The sequence below is a fragment of the Gopherus evgoodei genome, chromosome 3 (assembly GCF_007399415.2).
Source record: "Gopherus evgoodei ecotype Sinaloan lineage chromosome 3, rGopEvg1_v1.p, whole genome shotgun sequence".
Taxonomy (NCBI): Eukaryota; Metazoa; Chordata; order Testudines; family Testudinidae; genus Gopherus; species Gopherus evgoodei.
In genome coordinates this window covers 147,949,059-147,970,645 of record NC_044324.1, presented here as the reverse complement: position 1 = coordinate 147,970,645, position 21,587 = coordinate 147,949,059, and positions in this window count along the sequence as shown.

Sequence of the window (21,587 nt, the reverse complement as noted above, 5' to 3'; positions counted from 1 at the left end):
GATGTACAACTATTTAATAACATAGTTTGCAATGAAAAGCTGACAGTTGAAAGTAGAGGGGAAACAACTGGGTCTTCAGTTTTATATGAAGAATGAAAGTGGAAGCTTCTTTAACATCTCTGTGGGTAAGGAGTTCTAGAAAGAGTGTTGGTACTAAATAAGAACACGTACTTGTTTGGAAAGAAATAAGAACTGCACTGGTATAGTCAAAAACTTTCAACTATTTCTGGAACCAAATCTTTATGAAGATTTAAAATGTTCAGATATATTTTTCAATTGTCCAAACTGCAGCCAAGAACCCAAATAACACACAAGGGAACTAGTCTCCTGGCACTTCCAGCCCAATTCTGCAGTCCTAAGACTTTCGGGTAAGCGAACAAAAATGATGATGTCCAACACTGTTAAATAGAAAGGTGTGTGAGCTAATTTAGACTAAGTACTCATTCTAAAAGTGGAAATCGGTCCAGATGAAGCCAACAGAAAAGCACATAAACTGTATTTGGAAAAGTTGTGAACCCTGGTTCTAGCAGGTTCCTGATTGTTCTAGGGCAGCCCCTGCTCTGGTCACTCAGGGAACAGAAAACTACTCATCCAGTGACCAGTATATTTGCCCTCTACCAGACTCCTGTACCCCACTGGTCTGGATCTGTCACAGTGCCTAAATACCTTTTGAAAAGCTGGCCTATTGCCAACAAGTGAAATGATTTATATGCACAATTTCTGGTAATTTTTTAGCTACATAGTGCTTTTAAAAATAATTCTACATTTTATTTCTGACTTTGTGATAGGGACCTAAAGACCTTTCAGTGTGAGGAAGTATCTGAGCATGTATTGTTTTCTTTTTTCTGAAGTGGTTTTTCAAATATATTTTAGATGAGCTGCTGTTGCTTGTCAAGTTCCAGTCTGCAGTGAATAACTGCTTGTCACTTTTAAGCCCCTGCATCCTGACACAATCTTAATTATAGTTAAAGAAATGCTAATTATATCATAATAGCATATTTTCTCTCAGATGAGTAAAAATATATCTGATTTTCTTGTGTGAAAAATTCCAATTCTAAAATAAGACTTCTAAGAACAGGAAACCCGTAAAACTTTGATATCACTTCCTAGCACCATTTTTGCGAGTCTCCTTTTTTCACCACATAAGGAGGAAAAAGAACAGTTTTTTCAATCATTTTCCCGTCTACTTTACTCACTGAAAACCCCTATGAAACATTATTAAGATACTTTACAGTGTTAAATCAGAGATTGCACAACTGGAAACCAAATGTTGTTTTGTTAAAAGTTGGCATTATATGAATATATTAAACTCTTTTGAACAAATAAAGATAAGAATGATCAGTCCAGTGGTATTTTCAGAGGGATGTTTCTGAATCTGTTTCTGAGACTAACTCCTCCCTCATTAGCGGATAAAATGCTTTCCACAAAAACACAGGAAATCCTCCTACTCTGGCAATTAGTTTGGTGTCCTAGTCTCTGCCTCACGTTTGAAAGTTAGATGTTAACCCTCTCATTGAACTGAACACCAGTTCACAATGCAATGTAATGGCTAAGGGCTTGTTGACACTAGAAACTTGCATTGGCCCCGATACAGCCGCGCCACCATAGTGCTTCTGGTGAAGACACTTTAAGCTGATGGTAGCTGTTCTGTTGTCTGAGTAACTCCACCTGCATGAGAGGCAGTAGCTATGTCTCCCACCGACATAGCACTGTCTACACCAGCACTTAGGATAGTATAACGACATTTCTCAGGGATGTGAATTATTCACACATCTGAGTAGCATAGTTCTACTACCGTAATTCCGTAGTGTAGATCAGGGCTCAGAGATCAAATGCTATCCTTGGATGTATAAGCAAGGGAATTTAGAGCAGAAAATTAGAGAGATATTGTTACCACTTTCCACAGCATTAGTGAGATTATTACTGGAATGTTGTGTTCAGTTCTGGTGTCCAAACTTTCAGTAGGATGTTGACAAATTGGAGAAGGTTCAGAGAAGAGCTACAAGAATATCTGGATGACTGGAAAACATGCCTTGTAGTGAAAGACTAAAGAAGCTCAGACTATTCTGCTTAGCTTTACAAAGAGAAGGTAAGAAGTGAGTGGATCACAGCCCATTAGTACCTGGGAGAAAAGTTTTGGTAGTAGTAGAGGTCTCTTTAATCTAGTAAAAAAGACATAACAAGATCCAATGGCTGGAAGCTGAAGCTAGACAAATTTAGACTACAAATAAGATGCATTTTTACTGTATTTATTATTATTTTTACAGTGAGGGTAATTAACCATTGAAACATTAACTCAGGCTTGGTAGATTTTCCATCACTTGAAGTATTTAAATGAAGCCTGGATGTCTTTCTAAAATATATGCTTTATTTCTCCCAGAAGTTATGGGCTTGATGCAGGAATTACTTGGTTGAATTCTATGGGGTATGTTATGCAGGAGGTCAGATAAGATGATGATAATGGCCCTGCTGGCCTTAAAATCTGTGACTTTATGAATGTATATTTGACAATTATGCACTCCCATGCCTATTAGGAAAGTTTCTTCCTACTCGAGGCACTTCGTGGTTAGCATATATTTGATCCTGAAGCTTGAGTGATGATATCCATTATATATTTTAGCTTAGCTAGTGTAATTATATATATTACAATTAGTCATATAAATCTCTAAGGTTTTTGGCAATATCTTCTGTCAGTGAATTTCCCAGGCTATTTATCTTACTGGGCAAAATGTGTGTTTCTTTTTATCATTTTTAAATTTAGTGCTTTAATTTCATTGTGTCCGCTTGCTCTCATAAAACAATTTTTATTCCATTTCAGTATAATCTGTTTAAAGTTTTAGGGCAACATTCTATATTTTACTAAATAATCTTATTAGTGAATGGTAGAAATAGCATCCCTGGAATATCTGATGCATGTTATAGATGATAAGAGAGCCAAATTTAGTGAGATTGACATGTCCAACATTTTCCTACACAATTCCTCCTAATTGTACTAATACAAGGAGACCAGTCAGTGCTGCAGTGAGGTGAAATTTTTCAATCAGAAAGCAATTTTTGAGACCAATGTATTCAAAGAAAAAACACAAAAAGCATATAGATAACAACAATTATATCTATCCTTACCAATTTGACAGTGTTACAAACTAAGGAGTAATACAAGATTCAAAAAATGTTGTTGTATCAGTGATTATAAAACAGCAATGCACAATATGTGAAAGCTTTACCTATAGCTGAAATGTAGGTCATAATAAATAATATTTAGATCTTGTCCAGTGCTTTCCATCTGTAGCTCTCTCGATTTACAAGAGAGGCCAAGTATCATCATCTCCATTTTACATAGGAGGAAAAATGAGGCACATAGAAGTAAAGCAACTTGCCCAAGGTCTCTCTCACTTCTATAGCCAGGACCAAATCCTAGGTCTCACAATCCAGTGCCCTATCCATGTTGATCTATTGTTTCAACACTAGCCCTATATTCTCAAATCCTTCTTTGTAACATGTTCCTGAAATTTCAGTGAATAGGAATCATAAAAATGTAGGGCCAGAAAGGACCTCAAGCAGTCCTCTAGTCCAGTCCCCTGCACTAAGGCAGGACCGAGTAAACCTAGATCATCCTTTATCGGTGTTTTTCCAACTCGTTTTTAAAAACCTCCAGTGATGGGGATTTCACAACCGGCAGCCTATTTCCAGTGCTTAACTACACTGATAACTGAAAGATTTTCCCTCATAGCTAACCTAAATTTCCCTTGCTGCAGATTAAGCCCATTGCTTCTTGTCCTACCTTCAGTGGACTTGGAGAACAATTCCTCTGCATGACAGCCGTTAGCATATTTGAGGTCATTATCAGGTTCCCCTTCAGTCTTCTTTTCTGAAGACTAAACATCCCCAATTTTTTTAACCTCTCCTCATCAGTCCTGTATGCTAAACCTTTTATCATTTTTTGTAGTCCCTCCTCTACCTGATGTAAAGCAAGGACTTGAACACAGCTGTCCCATAACCCAGGAGTGGGCCCTAACCATTGGCCTATTCTGGGACCATTCAGGTTTTTCCACTTTGTATAAATACTAATTCATAGGGCTGAGAGATGGAGCGGGGGAGAGAGGATGATTCTATAGCCTGGTGGTTAGAACACTCACCTGGGGTCCAGTCCCTGCCCACAGATGGGGTGAGTGCTCTAGCTATTGGGTAAAAAGAGGGCACCTCCTTCTTTTAATGGCAGTAAAGTCCCCTTGTGAATCTACACCCTCCCCCAAAATAATTGAAGCCAAAACTATCTGACAAATTCAATATGAGTTCATAAATAGTTTCAGGTTGAGCAAAACTGTATTTTTCAGTGAATAAACTATTTTTCTGAAAATTTCACCCAGTTCTACCCTCATTGGCATTACTCAAAATTTACACTTGCGCAAATGAGAGAAGAATTTGGCCTTCAAAATCCCATAACCACGATAAAGGTAATTAGGGACAGAATGATATTAATTAGAATATATTCTTAATGGCAACTTTGCTAGTTCATGGAAGGCACAAGATATTTCAATACACCAGAAATTGGATTGACAAAAATACCAGAGAAGGAAAACTGGGATAAGACAAAATCTATCAGAATAATGGAGATATACATTGCTATTTTAAAAAGGCTCGGTGAAATTATTGTAAGTATAATAATTTTCTCGTAGGGATAAAATAATTTTTGGTGGCTTTGCTTATAAATGTCCTAAGAAAGAAATGTCTTATTTCAGTTTAGTCTAGAAAAGAAAAGAAAAAAGCCAAGCCAGTGGCATATATTAACTTTCTTATGTCTGATGCAACTTCTTTTCCTTTGGCTACACAGTAAGACACAAGAATGTGCTAACAGTAAAACATAAAAATGAGGAATGCAGCTCTGTTAGTGTCCAGCCCTACAAATCATATAAGCCTTACTTATAAGATTAGTCCCATTGATTTAGCAGGATTTTGGATTGAGGCCACAACCTTAAACATTTAGGGCCTAATTCTTATTTACACTAAGACTCTCTACACCATTCTACCAGTGTAAAGTGGCCTTAAAGTTAGTTTAAATGCAATGCATGCCCACAACTAAGGCTATTTTACACTCCCAAAGTGGTGTAAAGGGGCCTTAATGTAAAAGGACCTTATTATGAATAAGAAAAGGCTTATTTGAATACCTAAACTGTGCCCAAGATAAGACACCAAAGCCTTACTTCACCTGTGGGAAACGTAACAAAAATTCATTGAAAAGAGTTAATTTTGTGACAAAAGCAGCTTGAATGGGATTTACATAAAATTACTTATAGGCAGATTCTTCAACAATAGCATATCTCCTCATGTAAACTATTCAAATGAATCCAAAGCTGGAGACTTGTATTTATTTTGTTTTATTTCAAATCAGACATGGTGTTTTACTGTCTTTAGATGCTGAAGCATTGAGTCTTATGCACCACTATTGTGAAATAGCTGCTTTTCCATAAGAAATCCTGTGTTCAGATTGGAGCTCATAGACTGTGTGCTGTAAGCATGTGTTCGAAGCTTAGGTGCTATTGTGGTGTGGATAATTTAAATACCTAGATAGATAAATAGATTCATGCACACTTACTGTATGTGTGTTTAATTTAAACATTAATATATTAGACCAAAATACAACAAACCCAGATGTAAGGAAATGCCTCAACAACTTGGAAATTCCTCGGGGGTTTATTTACTTTTCTGTAAGACTGTACAACTCCCATTGACATTCCTTTGTGTACCCAAACTGAAGAGTTCTGGAGTATTTGAAATGGAGATATCTTTCTGGATTTATTTCACCTATTTAGTGTAGGATAATGCCCCATTAATAGGATTTAGAATTTTCCAAAAGTCCACCAGCTAAGGTTTGGTCTACACTACATAGTTAGGTCAACATAAGGCAGCTTATATCAACCTAATTATGTCACTGTACACACTACAGCCTTTCCCATCTATGTAAGTGCCCTACTACACTGACACAGTAACTCCACCTCCAGAAGACGCATAGGGCTAAGGTCAGCATAGTTAGGGTGACGCGGTGTCTGTGACAAGAAAGCCAGGAAGCTACAGTCTGGCTGCCCTGGGCTCCCCATTCCCAGTCGGGCTGCTGCCTGGAGGCTCTCCACTCTCCTTTCATGGAGAAGCCTGGGCGGCTGCCCCCCACACCCAGCTGGGAGGGGGGAGCCGAGAGCGGGAGATGGGGGACAGCTGGACTCCCGCAAGGAAGGCTCTAAGTGCCGCACACACTGCCCCTCTTCAGTCAGTGGAAGTGCTCCTGTTAAGGACATGCACCACCAACAGAAGGAGGGTAGTGTGGACATCAGCCACCACAGTAATTACTGCCGTGGCTGTAAGTTGACCTAACCTAAGTCGACTTAGGGCTATAGTGTAGATATGCCCTTTGGAAGTTTGGAGGGGTGTGGGTGTAGGCTGAGGGGAGAGAGAGACTGTGCACGTGAACAAAACACAAAACACTCAGATTTATAAACATGCTTAACATGCCAGAACTTGAGAGGTGATGAGAATCTCCCATTGAAGTCAGTAGGAGGTATTAGTACTTGGCAACTTTCACAGTCACACCCAAAAATGAGAAAATAGGTCAAAGTTTTGAAAATATTAAGAATTCAAGATGCCATAAAATGAGCAGGATTGGGCTGAGTCAAGAGTTTTGAAAGCAGATTTCTAAGGAAAACCTTAGTGCTGTCAAAAATGCTTTGGGTAATTTGGTACCTCATGGTGGCATTATTTCCCTGAGTGGATACTGTTGTATTGAACCAATGTCCTAGAGTAGTGTAGAAGAAGTCATATTGCAAAAGGAATCATATCAGCTCCCGAATGGTGTTTAAAACTGGAATAACAAAGTAGCAAATCTGGTCCAATATGTATAAAAAAGCTATTCTTATTCACAGTATCATTCTGGTGGGAGTTAGAGGAAACAGATGTGAAAACTTCTTTTTTTTTGGTTAAGATTAAGAGAATCGCTAAACAGGAAAATACAAGTCAAATCTCCATGAGAAAGCACAGTATAAGTCTCTTGTCTTATAATCTGTCCTGATGTGAATATTAAATGACTTCCAGTCACTGTAAGCAACAGAGCTCTTAAGAGATTTTAAAGGCAAACTACACAGAAAAGGAGACATAGTTAAATTATTATTTTGAATTTACAATACAATAATTCAAAGAAGCCCCAATCAAGTTTAGAGGCATGTAGAAACATGTACCAATGCATGACAAATCCACCATGTTGATGACGTTTTAAAATATACTGTCCCTTTTTTGTGTGTGTATGTGTCCTCTCTCGGGCTCTTTCTGGTGTATGCTAGGAGATTTTCAAAGAAAGAAAACCTTTGGTTGCAAATCAAGCACCTTGGTGAAGGACTAACTTATTAGCAAATGGGAAAACTCCTTTGCCATCTTAGTTTATGGTCCAAACCTGTGTCTCTTACTCCACATTCAGCTGAATTACTAAAGTTAAACAGCAAAGGAAGGGGGAAAAAAATCCCAGATTTTTTTTTCTGCACTGCTGGATTTAGCTGACACCTCAAGACTGACAGTTCAGCAGATGGGCACGGAAATTCAAAGGATGTTGAAAACAAGTGTTATTCCCAGAAAAGTGTTTCTTTGGATAGAGGCTCTTTTATAAACTATCATTAGGAAACTGTGTGTGTGTGTGTGCATATCTGTATGCACACACACATTGGACCATGGTAATGCAGAATAACTTCATTGGATTTAATGGGAATAATCCAGATTTATACCAGTTTAGCTGAGAACAGAGTCCGGCCAATTATGCATATACTTCTTTTCTTAATGGGGACAAGTTTGGTCCTTTGGTGCACTTTCAGCAATGCAAAGAGGCCAGTAACTGAGCAAATCGTGCCATGTGAGAATTCACCAACAAGGAGGAGTCCTCAGATGACAGAATCGGTATAGCTCATTTCTATGCCCTTTCCCATGTAAATGGTGTGCCTGGCAGAATGAGGTGGGCTGGAAAATTACCGCGTCCTAGCTATTCTCAGCTGATGGGTGGTCCCTTGGGGGCCATTATCAAGTGGCTTAGGATACAGCAGCCCCTGGCATAGAACTAACCTCAGAATCAGGTAATCTGATGGTACACCCTCACTTTGAATACAAATAGAGGAGTTCTGACTGCCTCATCCAGAGACAATGCATAACTGTTTTGTTTTTGTTTTAGATGGGGCCAGAAGTGACATGTTGGGGGCACATGACCCCACTTCCCCCCCCTCCTCTGGCCCATCTAAAACAAGAACAAAAAAATGTACGGCACAGCAGAAATAGAAGCAATCCAGACATAGGAAATAAAAATTCTGAAAGGCCTTTCTCTTCTTTGCTACACTGCATTGTAAAAATACTGGATGCACTCTCTTTGAAGTCTGCCTATACATTAATTTCCATGGAAATTTACCCAATTTAGTGGACTTCCATAGTGCTGACATTTTTTGAATTTTCATGAAAAGAATTGATTTTGCTGTGAAATTCACCAAAAAAAATCGGCATATTCCATACAATACTCTTCATAGCGCACAGTGAAGGTCAGATTTTCATTTTTTCCATTCATGTAGGAGATTATTAAAATATAACCCTCACTGTAAAGAAAGTAACATGTAATATCTTCATCGACTGCAAAATACTGGCAATGGGAAAAATTGATTTAAAACAGATTTCTTGACTGCACTGGCTCACTTTCTATTGTAATTACCTTTTTGGCACAGTAGAAATTAATTCTTTAAGTATATTATTTCTTTTAAAGTTAAATTGAAAAACTCAGCACAGTAGTAAGTGAGTAATGCAAGTGAACTTATTTTTAAAGTCGACGCATTCCACTGATGATATTAGTTTTCAGGTTTTTTACTAAAATTTCACAGTTCACCTTTTGTCTTATTTCATAATTCAAAAGATAATTCTGATATAGATCCTCTAAAAATTTCAGGATTAACTAATTATGATTACTTAGCTCTTTTTCAGATACAGTATTTGCACCTTCTTCCATTAACTTGGATGAGACAGGGTACTAAAAGCATCACTTATCAACATGCATGAAAACTTAATGTCCAATACCTTCTGCTCAGTATAATTAATTTCATAATTTAATCTAATTTCTGGTAAAGTTTACACATTATACACTTACCGAAGATAATTCCATATTCTATTGGTGAGTATGGTTACATCATAAGAAGGATCCCTTATCAATTCTTTCACCTTTGCACTCCAATTAATGAGCACACAATTTTCATTTAGATTAATATATATTAATGGGGATTTAAATGGTTGGCTAAGTGGTGAAACAAGAATGTATAACTGAACACATATACATCTCTAAAATGCTGAGGTTTTCAAAGTGTTTTACAAATATTACCAAACTAAGCCTCAGACCCACCCTCCTGAGGGAGGGAAGTAATATTGTCCCTATTTGGATGAAGAAGCTGAGGATAAGTGATTTACCACCCATATGTTGTGCCTAAGTAATGCATTGAAAGGGCTTTTTTGTTTGTTTGTTTTTCAGTTAGAAAGAAATAAGGTTATTTTAAAAAGTTTTTTTATTTGACAATATGACTTTCAAACACAGTGCAAACTATTATGCAAATTTTAAGGGGCAGATCCTCAGCTGGTGTAAATTATCATTGCAACATTGAAGTAAATTTTTCACTGCCTGATGATCTGCCCCTAAGCAACCTCAAAGACAAAGGGCCAAATTCTCTAATGGTGTGACTCCATTAACTTCAGTGAAATTGCAAAAGCAGAGAATTTGACCCAACTAATGTTGATTTTAGAATGACAGAAATGTGCTGCTCTCAAGCTAACATTCTTGACCTGAGATACATAAGCCAGTTTTATGTTTATATAAAGTCAGAACTCAGTCTAAGGACAGTGGCACTGGGCTTTTATTGGACCCAGTTCTCCAACTCCATGGATCTTGAGGGTGCTCTGTATCTCATACATTCTCTAGTAAATTGTAGTATTAGAACCATTTTTACTGTTTGTCCTTACAACTCAAATTGTATCAAAAACTTTCATCTTTCACTATCCAATCCATGTGGGGGAGCAGTTAGTAGATCTCCTCATGGAAGAGTCCTATAGCATTTAACAGGGACGAAACCAAGAGGGTTCTATAGACGTTAATCTAAAAATCTATAGAAGTTAATAGAGGATGTGCTCCTTTCCGTAGGATTTTTGACCAGAGGCATAATTCTCTACTAATTCTAAATAATTGTTTTACAAAGAGCCTGTGGAAATGATATCATTTTCCATAAAAGTTTCCTGTGTGTATCTATACACTGTACTTTCTTCTCCTTTTCTATTAGAAGAATTGTCCTGTCCAATTCTGTTTTAGACTTTCATGCTCTGTTTTTATGTAATAATTCTCTTTGAATAGAAGCATTTTGCAGTTAACTTTACATAAATGTTTCATAATCTCTTTTTCTTTTAATGGGATTGTTCAAGTCTCTGACATTCCATGTAATTATGTTTGCACCTTCCGTATTAAGGGAATACTGAACAAAATCCCCAGAATATTAGCTTTCCACAGTATTCTCTTTACTGATTCATCATTATCAAAACCTTTCATAAAAATCTATTCTACATTTTTTACATTTATTGCTTTCTATCCTATTTTCCACATTACCTATCTTTTCCCATGTAGTAAACTTTAGCTGGCAGCTAATATTGCACATAAGCTACAACATTAAAAGTGCCTTCCAAGCAGCATTAGCTCCACCTATACACTGAGGGTATGTCTACACTGCCGTGTAAGGCCAGGGTTAGTAGAACTCGAGTCAGCAGATGCTGCGTTTGTTAACCTAGAGCTTGAGCATCTACACTCATTTGTAACCCCAGGTTAGAAATGGTTGAAACCAGGGTCACAACCTGGGACCCCAGCATCTACACTGCTTTGTGCAGGCCAGAGTTCAACCACCATATCCCAGACTTCCTAGCACTGGCTCAAAATGTGACTGCTCTAGCCCTTTGTTCATGAGGCAGTGTGATAAAACTTGACTGTTCATCAAATCTGACTGTCCAGAAGACAAAGAAAGTTGTCCTGTGGGATTGTGGAATACTTTTGGCAGACTGCTGGAGCACAAGTCCAGTGTGACTATGTGATTCTGTGACTAAAATATGACCATTGATACCATTAATATTGCTACCCATAAACAATTGCAACGAATCTTGTGCAAAGCATGTCATGTAAGGAATCAATGGAAAAGTTATGATTTACTAAGTGTGATTATCCTGTTTATATGCATGTATCATTTTTATATCTGAAGTTATGAATATGACTCTGCACTGGTATCTTATGTATGTACTGTAACACCCACCGATAAGATTTACATCAAGGATAGACACTTAGCTCTCACAATGGGCCATAAAGAAACTTATTCCACCCAGATAGATCTTAGTTCAGATGCCTCAGCCTCCAAGGGGCCAGTGTCTTCCGCCTGTGAGTCATCAAGCCATATTAGGGCATGTGATATGCTCATGTGACCCTGGACTCTATCTTGTGCCAGTAACTTTCCACTAACTGGGCTGTGAGCTTTGTTTGAAACAGAAAATTTCCAGGCACATGGCAAAGAATATAAAAGACCTTTGAGATGACTCCATTTTGTCTCTTTCCTTCCCTGATTCTCTGGACTGTGAATTTACAACTAAAAGGAGCATATTGAACTATGGACTGAGGCCCTCCCAATCTTATGGAAGTTGCCAAAGAGACTTTATATGACAGCAGTCTGTCATATCACTGCTGAAAACCTCATATAAGGACATTGCAATTATTGTATATATATGATCTATTAACCATTTTAATTCTCTTATTCTTTTCTTTTATTAGTAAACCTTTAGCTTTTAGTTACAAAAGGATTGGCACCCTCGTGGTTATTGGGTCAGATCTGAGTTATATATTGACCTGGCTATGTGGATGATCTCTTAAGATTAGCAGGAGACTATATGTGATGAAATTGGTTTTCAATAACCACTCATCATAGAGTTCGGTGTCTGGGTGGTAAGATAAGGACTGGAATGCCTAAAAAGACTGCATATCCAACTTTTTGTTAACTAGTGTGGTGAAATAGAAGTTTATTTTTGTTACTGGCTTGGTATATCTAATGATAGAATAACCACTAGTTTGGGGGTAATCTGCCCTATTTCTCAGCTATTTAAATATGGTGGTCTCAGATGTGACCCACTGAGGCATGGTGACAGGCTATGTCTACATTGCAAAGCAATAAGGCTTGAGCCCTGGGTCCTGGCTTGACTCAGGCTCATACTCTCCATCCCTGTGTGGTCCTGGGACTCTGGGTCTGAGCCATGGGTTAGCACTATTTGTCTATTGATGGAAGGGATGTGTGTGGAGTTAGGCTTGAGCTTAAGTTCCAACCCTGGGGTCTACACTGCAGTGTAGACATATCCAGAGGACCAAAGAATTGCAGCTTTTATATAGTGTAAAATTCACTACTATGCAGAGAGACAGCACGAGTCCTAGGCAGGTCTGATGTCACAATTAAGCTATGCATAGACTTGAGATACATAGGCCTTGCACTTGCCCTTTGGGTAGGGAAGAATTTATCTGTAGTGTCAATCACCATATAATCTATGCTGTTTTTGCAAATGGCTTCCATGTTGTGACACCACTGACAGCCAAACTTGTCATTTTAAAATCTCCTTTCTGTAAAAATGGGTCTTTTCCAATGTGGTATAATGCAAACATATAGCACACCATTTCTTATTTAAATAAATAAAAGTACAGCTAGTAAACATTATAGGTAAGCATTCTTATCAGCAAGGTCTACCACTACACCTACACAAATTAAAAACACAAGAAATGCAAAAAAACATTCCATATCCCCAGATATAATAATGTTTCCCTTTCCTTTCATTAAGGATTAGATTGTGTCCGAGGACCCAGCTCACAGTAAAAGGCGGTACATTGCTGCATATGTCCAGGAGCATCCAAGGGAAGACTTTGTGGCTCAGAAAACCACAGATACCTGATCTTTCCCCAGGCCTCACATCATCCCCTTCTTGGCTGCAGGGGAGTAGTGATTTGCTGCTGGCTTATACCAGCAACAAATTACTGCCCCGTCCCCATTGCTGGCTCAGCTCTGCCGGCTGGGATGTTGGTGAAGAGGAGCCTGGACTCTGCCCATTCCCCACACACCTGCTCTGTGGGCAGCATGTGCAGAGGTATAAGGATAAGAGGGGATTCTTTCTTCCCCTTACCTCCTGGTGCAGGCACACAAGCCAAGGGACAAACTAGCACTAAAACAAATTACTATTCAATGAAAACCAATTAGGAAAAGGAAAACTATGGAGCTCTGATATATGCTAATATAGTCTGGGACTTATTTTGCCTTTATATCTTTTTTGTATAATGAAATAAATGTCATTATTGTGTTTACTTGTCACAGAAAGTTCTCAGATACAAAAGTGATGGGTGATCTTATAAAAACCTATCCGGATAAATAGAATTCTTTCTATATCTATCCAACACAGAACACAGCATAAAAGCAGCATTAAGATTGGCTGGGCAATTGTACTGTCATAGGGTGAAGAAATGAAAGTGAAGAAGGGATATACAGATTGAGTGAAGAGGCTGCATCTCTTACCTGTTCATTTCCAGACTTTCATATTTTGAAAAAAAAACACAATTGGAAATAGAAGAATTATTCTGTGGAAAATCTAATATATTTTCTCCGTGTTAGGAAGACATCAATGATGCACACTTTAATCAATTATTGCTGAATTAAGTTTTTGGTTTCTAGACAGACAAATATCTAAATGCTACCATCAGGTAGCTCACTAAATAGTTCTGCTCCTTTTGCTAATCATTTTGCATCTGTATCAAGAATAGGAAGTTTGAATCCTACTGACTCCAGTTGCTATGATGTTAATGTAACTGGAACCAGAATTTATCATTGCTCAGGTTGAGTTTCTTATAGATGGGAAAGTTTGCATTTTGAAAGAAAAGTTGAGCAGCCATGACTGTGAAGCAAATGCCCTCAGAGTTCTGCCAGTTTAAATCACAAGCCTACTGGTTTCCAGGACTTTATTTATTCCTAAAAGCACTGATCTCAAGATGTTTTTCCATGTGCAAACTATCCTAGACTAGTTTTCATTGTCTTTGCTGATAAAAGGACATTAGAAACCACTCAAATTACTACAATTCCTTTTATTGAATTTCTTTGCAAGGAAAACAGGAATAAAGTGAAATGGTAAAATAGTAAAATAACCATATTACAAAGCCATTTTGTCCCAAACTGCTCTGTGCTGCATTAAGATTGCCGAGGAAGCATAATAGTATACTTCATATAGTTTTAATGACCTGGTTTCAAAGTGTTTCCCAGAATGCAAAAAGAATTAAAGAAAACACTCATGATACCTTCTTCTTACATAGCACTTTTCATCCATAAAACCCAGCGTGCTTTCTCAAGGAGGGTAAATGTCTATCCTCCATTTTTCAGACAGAGAAGGTGAAACATGTGAGATGAAGTCACTTGCTCACTATCATATAGTAGGTCACTGGCAGAAACAGTAACGGAAACCATTGGTAAAATGACCCCAGAAATTTTACTTCAGGTTTCCTGATTCCTAGTCCAATGCCCTATCTAATATCCAAGAAATATTTTCTGAGGAAATTAACCTCTAAAGTGACAATGAGCAATAATAATAATAATAATAATAATAATAATAATAATAATAATTAATAATTAATAATTAATAAATAGAGAAAGTGAATCACAATCCTCAGTTATTCATATGTAACCACACTGACTTATGAGGTTATACCAAAAAGGGCAAAATATGGCCCAACATACCCTTTATTTGGTTATGTTCACATCTAAAATCAAATCAAATTCAGATAGAGCAGTAAGAATAGAATTTATCACAATGGTATAATCTTCTGTCGTGCCTCCTCCTCACCTCTTTAATTATAATCAATTTATTATCTCAAACCTGCTGGATCTCTGGCAAAGATAAATGAGGTAATTTATAATGGCTTGATTGTAACTGTATGTATCCATTCTGGGACCCGTAGAATAATGTAGTTTGTTTATTCTCTACACCACAATCACCATTCTGTTGGTTCTTTTGTCTCCTGAACTTTTCAAGCGTTTAAGAATGTATGGGTCAAATCCAGTAGTCACCACCTTTTTTCAGGCAGAAAGTCCAATTGACTTCTATGTGTCTATATATTTATTTACCAACTTAAATGAAGTCAATATTTCACCACTTCCACTGGAAAAAAATAACTTTTTGAGATCAAATATAATTCTAAATTTTTAAGACCAAATAATGAATTTACATAAATATCTACAAGTCATTTCTCATTTTCACAGAGCTATCTCATTCCTTTTCCTAGTGACATATGCAAAGCTGGCAATCTATTTTCACAGCTCATCTGGAGAACAAGGTAGTTATGTGTAGAATTTTTAACAAATGTCGTATGGTTACCTGGGTGATATTATCCTTCCTGAATGTACAGAATTAATTCAAAGGAGCCTGTAAGGGAGGAACCAACAGAAAATGAAACAATGGCAAACATAAGCTAATAAAATTTGTCAAGAGTTCGTGAGGAAACAATGGAGAAACTATTCACTGGGGGAATACACCCTATCTGCATTCAGCTAGTCTGGCAAGGTGTATTCATCCTGGACCAAAAGCCCAGGATTAAAGAGAATACTAAAACTTTAAAGATGGGGGCATAAAGAAGACAAGCAGGTTGTTCGCAGATGGAGCCTGACATCTAGACTGGCTGAGGTCCTTGCAGGGCAGAGGGCCTGCTGTGAGCAGGACAGCTCTGCTTCTCCCAGCCAGAGATGGGGGTTAGCTGGGTGGGGGGAACTTGTAAATGCTTGCAAGGAAAGAGTGAGGTGTAGGTAATGTGTATAGGATGTTCTGCTGTTTTAACACTTTGCTCTGCCTGCTTTGTACATAGTGCTTTGTTTTGAAGTAGCTGGTTTTCAGTCCCTAATCAGTTGTTGCCCCAGGTTCCTGGGTGAAAAGGCTTACAGGTGCCAAACGCAGGGCCTGTCACATTAACACACTTGGGAAATGGGGCGATGGAGGCTTTGGCCCAGAGATCCTGTCCTGAAGTGACTAAAATGTGTGATTCCACCCAGAGTGAGCTGGAGAAAGGCAGGCGTATAACCTGAGAGGTGCAACTGAGAGGTCCAAAAAGGGGTCTAAGGTGTGGTTCACTCATTAACCATGACAGGTCTATAGTGGTCACAACTTTGAGCTGTGGTAAATATATGAGCATCCTCTCTTTCTTTGTGCCATATTACAGACTTATATTCACTTTTCCTTCCGAGTAAGGGAGCAGGTGGATCATTTGCTTATCTATCCAGGCGCTAGTAAGCAGACTAATGGAGACCGAAAGGCTTTGCAGATTTATATTGGGTAAAAGAGCTCTTATCTGTAAGACATTGGTTCACAGGTGGTCATAGTCAGTAGTGATGAAAAGCTAAGGCTGTTCACAGCCATATGAGAACTGAATACAATATTCTTAATGCAGTTCCTAGCGGATATATCCAAATTCTTTATGCCAATATTCCTCAAATTTCTGAAATCTGAACACCTGCTTTATGGATAATCTGAGAGCTTCAGTTTCCAGCGCTCCATTCCAGCATGTTTCTCAAACAATAAAATCATACACATAAACACTGGGAGAGGGAAACAAATCCTAAACATACAACAGATAGATGAATGTCCTGGGGAAAACATTGCTCACTCAATCTCATTTTCAGCTGCTTGTGAGATCTACACCGGGGAAGTTGTTGGCAATGCATTTAGTGATAATTTGGAAAGTTCCTACAGTCACAGCTGCTCAAGTATCTTTGTTCACTCATGTAAGCTTTTTCCTGTATATTTTTGTTCCAATGTCACACAGACTTTCATGGCTAATGTAAGTATTTTAATAGCATACTAGATGTATGTATTCAAACAGAACCAAATGCTATGTTTTGTACTTTTTTAAAGTAAAAGCAATTTGTTATACCTGCCAGTAACTGATTTCTACAGTTAATTACCTATATGGACCTCACTTAAAAAAAGTACTTCAGGTCTTTCAGCAAATTGAAGTCTTATTCTTTGAATCAGAATATTACATTAAATCTTTTCTAGACATTGTACGTTTAAAATTATTTTACTAGTGCTACAGAATACAGTAATCTATTTTTTTAATCTTGCTCACCTGGAAAGCCTTGGGGGTAGAACTGGCCAATTTTTTTTCACCAGACATGCCTTTTTGACAAAATGGAAACTATTTCACTAAAATTTCTTTTGTTGAAATCGTTCAGGTTTTCATCAAAAATCTCAAACCAAAAGAAAATTAGATTAATTTCCCAGCCAGCTCTCATTGTACAGTGTTCATTTCACTTTTCCTAGTATTCCACCAGAGAATGCTCATGGCATTGAACTGGTGCAATCCTCTACAATACCTGGACAACTATGATTTGTGCCAATCAGCTTACCTCCCTCTCGAAAGGTCTGCACTAGGAATGTACATTTGTCTAGCTAAGCCAATGACTAAAAACTGTAGGAAAGATAATGCCTTAATTCTCCTCTCTCTCCTACAGGTAGCCCCTGCGGGTCATTACAGGAGCACAGTGGGGGACAATAAGTGAAACTTGTCGTTCTGCTTCCTATGCTGTATCACTTATGTGGACAGATGTCAGTCTCCACATCTGCATATCTGAGGCCTTTTATGAGAATAAATGTTACTATAAAAATGTAATGATTCTTGGGGTCAGAATTAGAGTAAACCAGATTTCCCCCTGCACCTCCCTTCTCTTCTTGTAAATTTTAGACTTAGATTAAATATATTTAAGTCTCAATGCGTCAAATCCTCAATTCTTTACAAAGGGCCTGTTTCTGTATTACATGCAGGGTAAGGTACTATTCAATCAGAAAATGAGGAGCAGAATCAGGCTGTGGCATTGCACTCTATATGATTTTATGAAAATATGCTAATGAGTGTGAATATAATGTAAGAGGAATATGCTTCATGCAAAAGGTCTCTTGTAAGGTATCATTACAAAGCTTATAATCTACTAAGTGTGGTCATCCTATTTGTATGTATATAACATTCTTATATCTGAAACTAGAAATATGAAATATAACTCTGAGGATCTGTTGTAATTATGCAGAGTGGGGGTGTCAAGGTATTTTCCCCCCAGTTTGAACTTCAGTGTCCAAAAGTGGGGACCTGCATGGACACTTCAAAGCTTAATTCCTAGCTTAGATCTGATAGCACTGCCACTAGCCAAAATATAGTGTTTGGCACACTTTCTGTTCCCACAAAACCTTCCCTGGGGAATCCAAGACCCAAACCCCTCGGGTCTTAAAACAAGGAGAAATAAACCATAGCCCCTCCTTTCCCCCTCCCAGACTTTCCCCTCCCTGGGTTACCCTGAGAGGCTACACTGATCCAAACTCCTTGGATCTTAAAACAGAGAGGAATTAACCTACTCCCCCTCCGCTCCCCCCCACCAATCCCTGGTGAGTTCGGACCCAGTCCGCTTGGGTCTTAAACAAGGAAAAAAATCAGTCAGGTCCTTAAAAAAGAAAGCTTGTAATTAAAGAAAGAAAAAGTAAAAATTATCTCTGTAAAATCAGGATGGAAAATGTTTACAGGGTATTCAGCTCATATAGACTAGAGGGATTTCCCCCCACCCTAGCCTGAGATTCAAGATACAGCAAACAGAGGTAAAAAAAAAATCCTTCCAGCAAAATACACATTCACAAGTTAAGAAAACAAACATAAGACTAATCTGCCTTTTCTAGCTAGTACTTACTATTTTGAACATGAGAGACTGTTTCAGAAAGATTGGAGAAACCTGGGTTGCACATCTGGTCCCTCTTAGCCCCAAGAGCGAACAACGAAGAAAAAAAACAATACAAACAAAGACTTCCCTCCACCGAGATTTGAAAGTATCTGGTCCCCCTATTGGTCCTCTGGTCAGGTGTCAGCCAGGTTTACTGAGCTTATTAACCCTTTACAGGTAAAAGAGACATTAACATTTAACCATCTGTTTATGACAGGGGGCCATTAATGGTGGTTTGGAATCTTGATGGCTCCCATCAGCCAGGACAATTGACTGTGGATGGCTCTGTTTGCTTGCAGGCCTTCTTGTGAATCAGGCTGGGAGGAATGAACGCTTGGAGTCTTAAAGTGACATGTGATCATGTCACCTGAACTAGAATCCATCTTTAACCTGATGCTTTTCCATTTAGAAGGAGGGGTGGGAAGCCAGAAAGGGACAAAGGATTCCCGGCTTGTGCAAAGCTTTATAAGGGGGTGGAACAGAACAAAGGATGGTGCAATCATGAGAAATCCCCTAGCTGCCGCCTGTGCTGGAACAAGGGCTGTACCAGAGGAAAGGATTGTGCCTGTGATAGAAGGTGAGATTTTATCTGTATTCAGTTTTCTTACTGTACTAGGCTTAGACTTGCATGTTTTGTTTTATTTTGGTCGGTAATTCACTTTGTTCTGTCTGTTATTACTTGGAACCACTTAAATCCTACTTTCTGTATTTAATAAAATCAGTTTTTAATTATTAATTAACCCAGAGTATGTATTAATACCTGGGGGGTCTCTATCAGTTTTATAGAGGGAAAACAATTTATGAGTTTATCCTGTATAAGCTTTACACAGGGTAAAATGGATTTATTCAAGGTTTGGACCCCATTGGGAGCTGGGTATCTGAGTGCTGGAGACAGGAACACTTCTTAAGCTGTTTTCAGTTAAGCCTGCAGCTTTTGGGGGATGTGTTCAGACTTGGGTCTGGGTTTGTAGCAGGCTAGAGTGTCTGGCTCAAACAGGCAAGATTATGGAGTCCCAGGCTGGCAGGGAAAATGGGTTAGAAGTAATCTCAGCACATCAGTTGGCAGTCCCAAGGGGGTTTCTGTGATCCAACTAGTCACACAGGCCCTTAGGTCTTAATAAAAAACAAACAAAAAAACCCCAAGTACTGAGTAAAAACACTGTAAGGATTCCAGGATATGGCCCAATAGTAATATAGGAAAAAGCTTGATTGGAACAAGCAAAAAAATCCACAATGACTACATGGACTGATGATTGTACATGGTCCACCATCTGTTCCAGAGAAGCCCAGTGTAAAACCTGGAACAAGAAATTGAAATGAATCTTATTTCAACACCTGATTTCCAATTCTCAGCTTGGAAAGGAACAACAAAATGTCCCTTAAGACGAGCATTGTTCCTAAGAAGCAGGCATATTTATTGAAGCAATGAGCCACTTTGATGGCTGAGTGAACAGCAGAAAATCCTGCAGATGTTCTTCTCAGCTGCAGCATAGAGACAAAGATCATGGGATTACAAGTTTCAGGGGAGATCAATACTGGATTTTTTGCCATCTTCTATTCTGGCTCTGCAGCCAAATGAGTTGTTTTTTTCTGTTTTGTTTTATTTTCTCTTCTATTTACAAATGCTGTTATTAGGACAGTTACTGCATAATTAGTATTAAAATTATGTGTACTAAGCTTTTGATTCAGCAGTAAGATTAGTGGGCAAAAATGATCTAGCCTATAAATTCTTATCCTGAAAAACACTAATCTATGCAGGAGTAGGTCTTCAGAATTACACTGTAACACAGTAGATTTTATGCAATACCGTACTATGCAAAAGAACCCAAAAATATCAGATAAATTTAACAGCCTAGTAAAATAAATACCTCTCATATTTATTTACAAGGATTCTTTAAGTTAGTGGATAACTGTGGCTTCAATCTAAGACACTTCAGAAATACTAATAAAGTAATCTTCATAATACCCCTTTGTGGTAGATACTATTATCCTAGTTTTGTAGAAGTCGAAACTGAAGCACCAAAAGATTAAGGTCAAATATTTTCACACTTGATTGTCTAAAATCAGCTACCTAAATCCATATTTAGGTTCCTAAATAAGTGGCCTAGTGTCAAGAGATGCAAAACATCTCTGAATTACTACTGAATTTAATAGTTGCTAATGGTCAACCCCTCTGAAAATCAGGCCATGTCTAAATATGGATATATGGGCCTGTATTTATGATCACGGATGTGAACATTTTGACCTAAGTGATTTGCCCCAGATCATAAGGTGTAGCATGGCATGGTCTTTGGAGTAACATCACAATTATCTGTTTAATGCCCAAAACCATCTCTCTTTCATGCCTACGCTGGCATCCTGTCCACAAAACTACCATGGTAATCAAGTCAAGAGATGGCTGTGTATAATTAGAATGACATTGATGTGCAAAGCTGGAAAAACTTCTTTATAAAATATTTTTTCTAAAGAATCCATAGGCTACATGTTTAAACATCACACATCGTTGTCAGTATTGCCCTACACAATCTGTCGTCTCTAAACTGTTGTGAGCCCTTGCTAGTGGAAGCTCTTTACATCAGACTATTGAGTTGCTGGTAAAATACCTAACTATGAGCTTTATTGAATTGCCTATGATGTAAAAATATCTACAGCATTAACTATTGATAAAGGTCTATTCCAGCATGCACTTGGCAAGGTGTACAATTTAGGATTGATTCTATGGGGAAGTGTCTTCAGTTGTTCCAGTTA